The sequence below is a fragment of the Ochotona princeps genome, chromosome 8, assembly GCF_030435755.1.
Source record: "Ochotona princeps isolate mOchPri1 chromosome 8, mOchPri1.hap1, whole genome shotgun sequence".
NCBI classification, from domain to species: domain Eukaryota; kingdom Metazoa; phylum Chordata; class Mammalia; order Lagomorpha; family Ochotonidae; genus Ochotona; species Ochotona princeps.
The window spans coordinates 34,169,197-34,179,132 of record NC_080839.1 but is presented as its reverse complement, the minus strand read 5'-3'; the positions used below and the strand labels follow the sequence as shown (position 1 = coordinate 34,179,132).

The 9,936-nt window shown below is 38.1% G+C and overlaps 1 long non-coding RNA gene across 1 annotated transcript; it reads left to right on the top strand.

The window, feature by feature from the left end:
- Nucleotides 1-510: 510 nt before the first annotated feature.
- Nucleotides 511-4,632, top strand: LOC131480924 (uncharacterized). The gene is made up of 3 exons (XR_009245889.1): nt 511-605; nt 4,298-4,385; nt 4,529-4,632. It is a non-coding gene; the product is annotated as an uncharacterized LOC131480924 (long non-coding RNA).
- Nucleotides 4,633-9,936: the final 5,304 nt, after the last annotated feature.

Below are 9,936 nucleotides of genomic sequence, written 5' to 3'. Positions count from 1 at the left end.
AAATTTATGTTGTACCATGTAATGTTTCAATACCTGTGTGACTTATCATTAATTAAGTCAAGGGATTCATTCATAGATGACCTGAAGGGTCTTGCTAGTCACAATTCAGCCAGAGTTCCTGCGTTGGGTCATTTCTGCCCAGGGTTTGTACCTCAACATTTGGGTCTCATGAAGTGAATGTTGTCATGTGATAAGAGGAGGGTAGTCTCCCATGGTTGAGCTTAAACTAGCAAAGGTCTTGTCTAAATCAAATAGACCATATGAGCTTATTATAACTGTTACTCTCTTCAGAGTGGGTAAGGGTGGTACATGGTACTTCAAGAAATTCTTTAAAAAGTGGACTTAAAATACAGGTTGGTTTTAGTGTAATAATTTTTTCAAATATATCAATAGGTTTTCTATAATATGCATTTTCATGAAGTTTTTGAAGCTTCCTCAGGTGCACAGATTTCAAAATATTTTTAGCACAAAATAAACTTGGTTTTATATTCCAACTTCCACAAACTTTTGCAGTTGCTACACAGACTCAGCCATTGAGAAACCTGAAAAATCAATTTCTAATCAGGAGACTGTTCTGTAAGTACAGAATCAGAGCCAAGAGTATGGTAAGTGAGACTTGAGGAATCATCCTTGGCCAACTTCTCTGGTGCTACAATTATGCTAGTTTCCATACACTGCTGACTGGTACATTGACAACTCTGCTATTTCTAGTTAGAATATTTCCGCACTGCTCCCTTCTAGTCTTGTTCCCATGATAGATCATTTTCTTGAATATTTTATAATAACAATTGTATCTGTTTTCTCAGTTAAATTTTTAATTAACTTGAGAGAGAGAGAGAGAGAGAGAGAGAGAGAGAGAATATGAACCAGTTTCACAAATTGGTTCACCCCGCAAATATTCCTAACAGTTGAGGCTGGGCTGGGGCTGAAACAGTTTTCTGGGAACTTGATCTGGGTTTACAATTTGGTTGCAGGACACTCCTTTCTTTGCCATTGTTAACATCAGCAAGATAGAACCAGGATTTTAAAGTAGGCATTGAGCCCAGGAATGCTGATGTGAAATGTGGGTACCCTACTTGGCATCTTAACTATTGGGCAAAACTCATACCCTTCCCCTGTGTTACAGGGTTGTAAAAACTAAACTGGGCAAATAAATATTTCCAAGTTTTACTCTTAGTTGTGGAAGGTTTCAGACCCTTTAAGAAGACTATGTAATCTTGTACTTGTGCACATATTAACATAATTATTAGCTTTCAAAAGTTTCTGTTAAATAACATACTACAAACCTGTGATAGGATTTAGTCATACTGCCTCAATCTTGCACATATATGCTTAGATATATAATAGTGGTCTAAAATTTATGTAGTCAGCAAGTATGTGCAACACATTTTGGTAGATACTGGAGATACAGGGACTCGATGGTTTTCCATCTTCATAGAAATCACGTTGTATTGATAATTATGTATTTCTGTATTTGCAGACTAATTCCAAATAGTAATAAGCTTAGAAGGAAAAAATGAAGCCAGGTAAAAACTAAAGAGGGGAGTGGCTATTGTAGATTGCACCATGGTAGTTCAAATGGTTCTAAGAGCACTAAAATTATATGGAGAATGCCATTACACAAACAGATGTATCCACTAATTCTATTTCCAGTTTGATCATAAAAACTCTGCAATAACCGTAATGGGAATATGCAACATCAGTCAATAAATCTGACATTTTTCATTTTCATGTTGCAAATATCATCATTTGTTGGCTGTAAAGATAATATAAAATTTGTTCAAATGCAATCAGCATATAAATGCTTTGAGGACACTGTTAACAGGAGTGACATTTGAATGTGTGAAGGAATGGGGTAGATGCTGCAGAAACTCAGATAATGCTGAGAAATTCTCAAACTTGTGTCAGTATATTAGTCTTCTGTTCTTTCATACTCCATAAAAAGCATTCAACATACGGTAATGTGTTAAGAATTTTTTAAAAATCCTATTTATGTGTGTAAGTTCACATAAGATGCATCCTCTTTTGTGTATTATATAATGGTGCTAAAATATGAGGTCATTTAAGGATCTGCCAAATGGAAAAAGAAATATATTGCAGTTTTTACATTAGGATACAATTATGCTTTAGAAAAGTACTATTGCCTAAATACATCCTGAAATGTGCTTTTGAGAAGGAATGAATAACACACAAATTCTGACTTCTTTTAAGTCGTCTTGGAAAAACAGTCTAGAGATGCGCGAGCTGAGCTTTAATAAAGTGCTAATTAGGAGTGCCTGTCACGCTCTGAATGGCAGCTGCACGAGTCGCACAGAAAATCTCCACAGCAGAAGAATAGTGTGTGGCTTTGAGGGACACGCTGTGACACAGAGATGCTGGTCCTTTGATAGGGTGAATCTGAAACCTCCAGTGCTGGCAGAAACTTTGAAATTATCTATTCAAACTCCCAATTTGCAGATAAAAAGACCCAAAGCTTAGCCTGGCTAACTGACTTGCCCAGAACCCCGTGGCAAGCTGTCACCTGGCTAGTAAGCGTGTGCTGTGTGGTTTAGCCACATTGCCTCAGCTTCCCTCCCAGTTGTTCTTCAGCCATTTTGTTAGATTTCACAGAACAGGGGCTTAGACAGTGAAACTGGCACATGTCAACTGTCTTTTTGTGTACCAGCTGCTCCAGGGAAATATTCTGTAGCAAACAAGGGCAATCAGACACACACTTAAGGCTTAGGGTTTCAACTTTTCCATCTTCCTCAGGGTCCTGCTGGAGAAATTTTAAACTTCATATATACAGACAGAGCCTTGAAGGAAAGGATGAGTGAATGCCTGCATCAGAAAAGGTTGAGAAGATAGCCTGGCACCCACTGAAATAGAGGATCCCAGTACCTCGATTACTATTTACTTCACTAGCAGCTTACTTATCTGAACTGACAAACAGAAACATTGAGCAACCTGGACCTTCCTTACCTTATCTCAAGACAGGAGCAGGTTGGCACACCTCTGAGGTCCTCTGTAGTGTCACTCCACCTTGTGATGATTACCCTAAGCTGTACCTGTGTGTAATTCCTGACTGTGTCTTTCCCACTCCTCACAATATGCAACTAGAAAGGACATATGTCCAGTGTCACAGAGATAAAGTCAAGCTGCCCAGTGAATACATCTGCTAATCCAGAATTGTAATAATCTGTGAAATAATCAGAAGAACACATGGCTAGGACAGAGAAGAGATCACGAATCAGATGGGAAACAAAACTCCAACATTCAGATCTCTTCCTCACTGTGTGAACTGTGAGGAGGCCTGGGAAACGTGACGTCATCTGCCCCTTGACTGCCTCTATGTGTCCTGCCTCTGTCCTCTGAGCTCACTTTGCTTCGGTTGCAAAACCCTCCCTGCCTTTCTTTGACCAGCCCACCCATATAACCTTTGCATAGACTAACTCTGGTCTGTGGTTCTCCACACATCTGTGTGGAAAACGAAGCACTCTTTCAGATTTTTCTCCAATGGCACTTTTTCGAGAGACCTTCTCTAGCTATGTTAATGACAGAAGCTATATTAATGACAGAAGTATGACACTACACAGATTTCTGCAGTGTTTCCTTACAGTCATTAATCCCTCAAGTATAACAGGTGTATTCTAGTCTGTCTTTTAGTAAACCCTCCCACACAGCCACCCTTGTTTCTTCTGTTGGTTTCATCATATCACCAGGACCTGAAGCAAGACCTAGCACATGGTAACTTCTCAGCAGCCATGCATGGATGCATGCTGCTCCCAACAGCCCAGCACAGAAACTATCATAGATTTCATCTTTAGGGAGAAAGGGTAGTGATGAGAGAGAAAGACTAGTATCTGATACGATTTTTTTCCTACCGTGTGTGCATTACATTTGTTTTTGTAAATTATTTGAAAACAGATTATAATCAGATTCTAGTTTAAAATATACTACCGTCCTATGCACATTTAATCTGTATTTAATGTTATTTCTTCCACTTCAGTCTGCTTTGCTTCTGATCATAAATGGAAATGAGCCAGCAGAGAGGAGCCAGCATCCATCCTCTCTGCATCCATGCGGGAGTTCACTGTTGTGGAACCCGAATGTTGTGAACTCTAATGACCATAGATATGAATCCAGCCACATACTTTTATATGAATTAATTGAAATGATACAAATTAAAATGTAGTTAATGTGAATGTGAGTGCAAATACAATTAGATACAATAAATTTCAGTGGAAGCATCAGACCATTCATGTGGCCACAATTCCTCAAGCCCCACTAACTTTCCATATTTTCTGTTTCTGATTAGCTTCATTTACGTCTCTTCAGCAGCTTGCCTTAGATGGAAGAACTGTAATAGGAGAAAAAGACCCGTGGCATTGTGGGCCACAGTGGAGGTGAGAGTTTGAGTGCAAAATAGCAAATTAACCTCTTTGTGATGGTTACCTGGGGCAGATATTTTACCTTCCAAAACCAAGTATTTGGAGGTTGTAAAAATGTTCAGCTCTGACTAAACTTTCTTGATTGTGTGCTGCAACAGGCATGAAAACTACACAATTAGTAGGGGAATTTCTTTACACTGAAGGCATGAAGAATTCACATTGGTGAAAAAGTGAATAATGCCTTTGCATCCCCCACCCCATCACACACACACACACACACACACACACACACACACACACACACACATCCCTCACCCCAGGACTCGCATGATCAATGCTCATGCTCGGCCCATCTCCTGCAGAAGTCGCAAGTGAGTTCTAACAACCCCCCTCTAAGGCTGCCTCTCTCACGTGCTCTTCAGGACGGGAGGAACACAGCCACTGAAAATCATGTTTTCTTTGCATCCTAACTGAAACAGCATTAAAGGGGGAAATGGGAATTCAGTGCTGCCAGCTATAGTATCTCTCCTATCAGTTCACCAGTAAGGCCTGGTAGGGACCTGCCGAGCCTCTGGATAAATTGTATTTTCCAAGGGTTAATTAAGCTGTCTTGAGCTTCTGCATGAAGAGGAACAAACTGGCACTTGCAGCGCTTTCTGAAACCTGCTGTCGACATTACAGTCCCTGCTGCTTTTAGCTGTATCGATCCGATGCCTGACCTGTGAAATCCTTGATGGCTGCTAACACTAGAAGCTTACTGGAGCTTTCCAAGGGAGCTTCGGGACAGCTTGTGTAGTCAGGTACAATTACCTATCCCTCCAGGAGAGCCAATTAGTTCACAAAGAGCTGGAGCAGAACAAATGTTTTGTATGTGATTTAGAATCCTAAAAAAAGAAAAGGGAAAGAGAAAAAAACCCCTCTGTTTCTTCTGATTCTTTTGTTCCTAATTTTATGATTATTGTTCGGTTCACAGTGGTTCTCACATTTCCTCAAATGTTTCTAAAAGAATTATATGAACGTGATACCCCAGATTTATAGTCTTTTCTCTTTACAAAAATTGCCCTGTGTTATTTAAGATTCAGTTTCTGGACTAATTGTATGAACTCAAAGATACAAACTCCAAGTTTGTTCTACTTTCTGCATTTCAGAAACTTTTTCTCTGACTGGTACAATAAATTTTAATCCTAAGGAATTACTTCTTTTTCACAAACAGAGATGGCAAATACTTCTGATAGTTGACTTTGCAGGTTGAATACAAACACAAAAGAGTCCTATACACATACATGGCAGGTGTCAACACAAGCAGGATTGATCCTTAAGTTACAGTTAAACTTACAGATTGTCAACTAAAAAAGTGTGGTGCCTTTTAGATAAAATGATGGCACCACTGATCTATACCTGTATGTCCTGAGGCTAAGACTGCTTTCTCAGTAATAGATGTCATTATTGCTGAGTTATTCACATTGTCTTGGCCATTATTCTTTGTGACAAATGATATTAATTTATAAGCTAACTGCAGAATGTGATCTGTCCATTAAATGCATTCAAGTTTCTTTTTCCTGTGAATATTACTGATTCATGCAAGGATCAATACTTAGCCTTTGACACACAATGTATCAGTAGAATTGACTGCCAATGGAATTTAGTACAGTCTAATAGGAAGCCAGCCCCCAAATAAAGGGAAAATGAAAATCAGTTATTTTCATAATAGAAAGAAAAATATGATTTCAAATGTTCTTTCTGCAAAACAAAATCATGCACAATCAGGAGGCTGCTTCAAAAAACTTGAGGAGAATGAAATTAAGACAAGTTTATTCCAGTTTAAAATTGTTTTAAAATCCACCATTTAAGTTGGGTCTTCTAAAAACTAATGAAAATGAGTATTACAAAAATGTATGCAAGAATTTAACTATTTTTCCAAAAACAATAATCTTTTAATTATTTCTTTTTGGCATGAACTTTGAAGTGTTCATATGTGCCTGAGTTTGTGTATGAGTTTATAAAAGTATACAAAATGAACAAAACCTGGACATTTAATGTCAAAAAATATCAGGTACTCATCAGGGAAGCCCTGCTTCTGCTTCAGAATAAGCGACTTTCAACACTCGACTGAAAAGAAGTAAAATAAGATCGACAAAAACGATCTCATTGTGTTCTCATTGTATTTTAGAAGTAATCTAAAGTAAAATCAATCCTTGACACAAACTAAAGCCTAAAATTTGAAGACATTAAAAACAAAACAAGACAAAGAAGATGTAGTTGGATTTTTCTTCAGCTGTTGGGAAATCTGTTGTTACTAATTTACAACAAAATGATACTTGTACCAAGAAAAGTTAGGAACCAACCCACATCCAAGGTGGGGGAATGCTACCCCAGCTTCCACAGTGTCTCTGCTTACGGTGTTTGTCTCAGTGACAAAGCATCAGTGGAAACAGATTCACATTGGCTTCTCCATCCAAGGCACAACCACATGGACTGGAAGGTGAAAGAGCTCACTCATGTTGCTCTGTTTGTAAAATGGACTGGGGATTTGGCAGTGATGTTGGTTTGCTGCTTCCAATGCTTTCCTTGTTCCTTAATTAATGTCAAGTAGTGTGGAGACCTCTTCAGTTAGAGTGTTGGAAAGTAGATAATAGTTTCCAGTACTGGAGAGTCTTGGCATGCAGAATTTTGGAAATGGAAAAAACAACTATGAATGATTCAGTGCTAATTCACCCTGCCATGTGATTAGAGGCAAAGAGAAGATCCAGTCCATTTGTAGTCAACTGTGTGTGTGTGATCGCTAGTCAGAAAATTAATATTTTGAAAATGAGACCCAAACCATGAGTTTAATTCCTCTATTGTTCTCTTTTTAGCACATGATCATGAATCATAGACTTATCATATCACACTGATTTGTATATATTGCAAGCTATAATCTGAGAGTGTGGGCAGGTAATGTAAATCCTTTGCTATCACTAGAAAATCAATTTAAAGTTGGTACCAGTAGTTCAATCCCAGCAATAGGAGCTACTTGTTATTTATTCCTCAAAATATACCTTTTTACCAGTGACAAAATTCCACATTACTACTGAAAATTCTGATGATAAGTTTTTTCCACAGTCATTGCTTGGAAGAGATAGTAGGGATTTAACAATTCTTTGTGACGCATCTATAAGCCCTGTGCATAAAGCACAATTTTAGTTCTGGTTCAGTTATAAGGAATTCTCATAAAAAATTGAACTGGAACCTACAGATACAAATTAAAGATTATGAATGAGATAAATTTTCTCATTTCCTTCTATTAAGACACCTGCCTACAGCGAAAAGAACTTGCTAAGGATTCAACCCGAAAACATCCAAACTATTTAACAGAATGAAGTACATGATGATCTGATTTTTCTAAATCCTAAGGAATTTAGCCCTTTTGTACAGTGGTTGAGCTGTTTCTTCAGCCACATGCATCCCATATCATAGTGACTGGGCTTGAGCTCCAGCTCTCCTTCCAGTTCAGGCTTCCTGCTAAGGCGGCCCTTTGGAGGAAGCAGGTGATGACTCAAGGGCTTGAGTTCTTGTCCATCATATGGAAAACTTGGATTAAGTCCTGCCTGTGACTTTGGCATGGAACAGCCTAAGGTATTGTAGGCATTTGGCTGGTAAACCAGTAGATAGAAAAGTTATCTGTCACTCTCTGTCTCTGTGTCTCTGCCTTCCAAATAAATGCAAATAAATGGATGAAACATTTTAAAAATCCCAAGAGAATTTAGGGCTACACATCAAATATGCAAAGCCCAGATAAGATCACATTTTTTAAACATTTGAAATACTATGTTCATAATTTTAAAAAATCAAATGTTTTACAATTTGTTTTTATGACAGGGTAGAAAATTGGCAAAAACTGGAAACTGTTCTTAAAGTTTCATTTTAATGTCTGAGGAATGTTTTTTCATTGGAAAATACTGATGAAATCCATGAAGTACTTGCTTTCATCTCTAATCAGGGTATAAGGAGTCCATGGCTTTACCCCTGAGTCTTGCCTATTAGTAGAAGCAAGTGTGATTCTTCAGCAAAGACCCTAGGGAAGAGAAGGAATGGATTCCCCAACTTGATAGCTGCGGCTGGGTCAGACCGAAGCCAGGAGCCTAGACTTACAGATTTCCCATGTGGGTGCAGGGATCTGTAGCGAACCAGAAGATAGAAGATTCATCTCTTTCTCTCCCTCTCTCCCTCTCCTTCTCTCTTTCTACCTCTATCTCCATTTCTCTAACCCTGTCTTTCAGTTTTGTTTTGTTTTTTAGTGTTCAGTTTTCATGAAACAGTTCCATGAGATCAGGGACTTCTTTCTCCACCCTTTCTCTTCCCCCTCCCTACTGTTTTCCCCTATGTTAACTGACCCTGTCTGTCAAATGAACAAATCCTTTTTTTAAAAATGTGTTCTTGAATGTCACTGGTGTGCTTGAAGATGCAGCTGCCTGGGCTGGGTTCCTAGGTGACTCCAGTGAGCTGGGCTGTGATGAGGATGAGGCAGCTGCCCTCCAGTTGTCAGACACTTCAGTACTGTAATGTGTACAGTTCGTCTGCTCCAAACATTCGTCTCATCCATAGGTGCTTCTAGTTTTTGTGCCCTTGTCAGTTAATTTCAGACACAACTTGAGCTGCAAACTTATGCTTAAAGCAGAAATTACAATGTAGGCAATAATATGGTGATGATGATGATGGCCTGAAATTCTGTACCTTCTATAGTGAACGGATTTGATTAAGAGCATAATGAAAGCAAATCTACATATTAATGCTAATGGACTTGTCAATTGTTTCCCCTAAGTAAAAGTAATAATTTACCAAATACTTATAAATTCTTATAGAGGATAAAATTGCCTTTCACTTTCCAAAGAGAAAGGGAAAAGTTACAATGAGAATATGCAAATCTATATGAAGCTGGCATGTCAATCTTTTTGATGGACAGAATTGAAGTTAAGACATGTCACAAAAACACAGTGCTACTTTTAACATTGTTCCTAGTGTTGATTCCTCTGGGCATGGGAAGTTATTGAGATTTCTTTAGTAGTATCTTTGTTCTCCCCTCTTTTTCTTTTGCTCTTTGTAAGAGAAATCTAGTTAACTCTACAGATTTTCCCGAGTATTAATATTATATGTAACACACATATATCTGCACACATTTATTCATATAGGCACACATGGGCATGTTGTTGCTACACTCAAATATTCTACATTCGTACTCTTTGTGTGTCCTTGGGCTGTCACCAAGTTTTTAGTTATGTTGAATTATTTTTGTTTTATGGTATATAAGTATCTATTGTACAATATACTAAAATTCATAATGCTTATAGAAGCTTACAGGATTTTTTCCTCATCAATTCTGCCTGACATTAATTGTACTACTACTGCTTTCTTCTTCTTCCTCTTCCTTTTTCCATTTTTGTACACTTCAATTTTTCCCCCATTAATCTGCTTCAACTTTCATGACATTTCATCTGGAACTTCTCATCAAGAACATTCCTCTGATTTTTATTTAACTATTTTCTAACCTGCCTGAATATTGCTGCACTTTATTGTGGTTATATTTCTC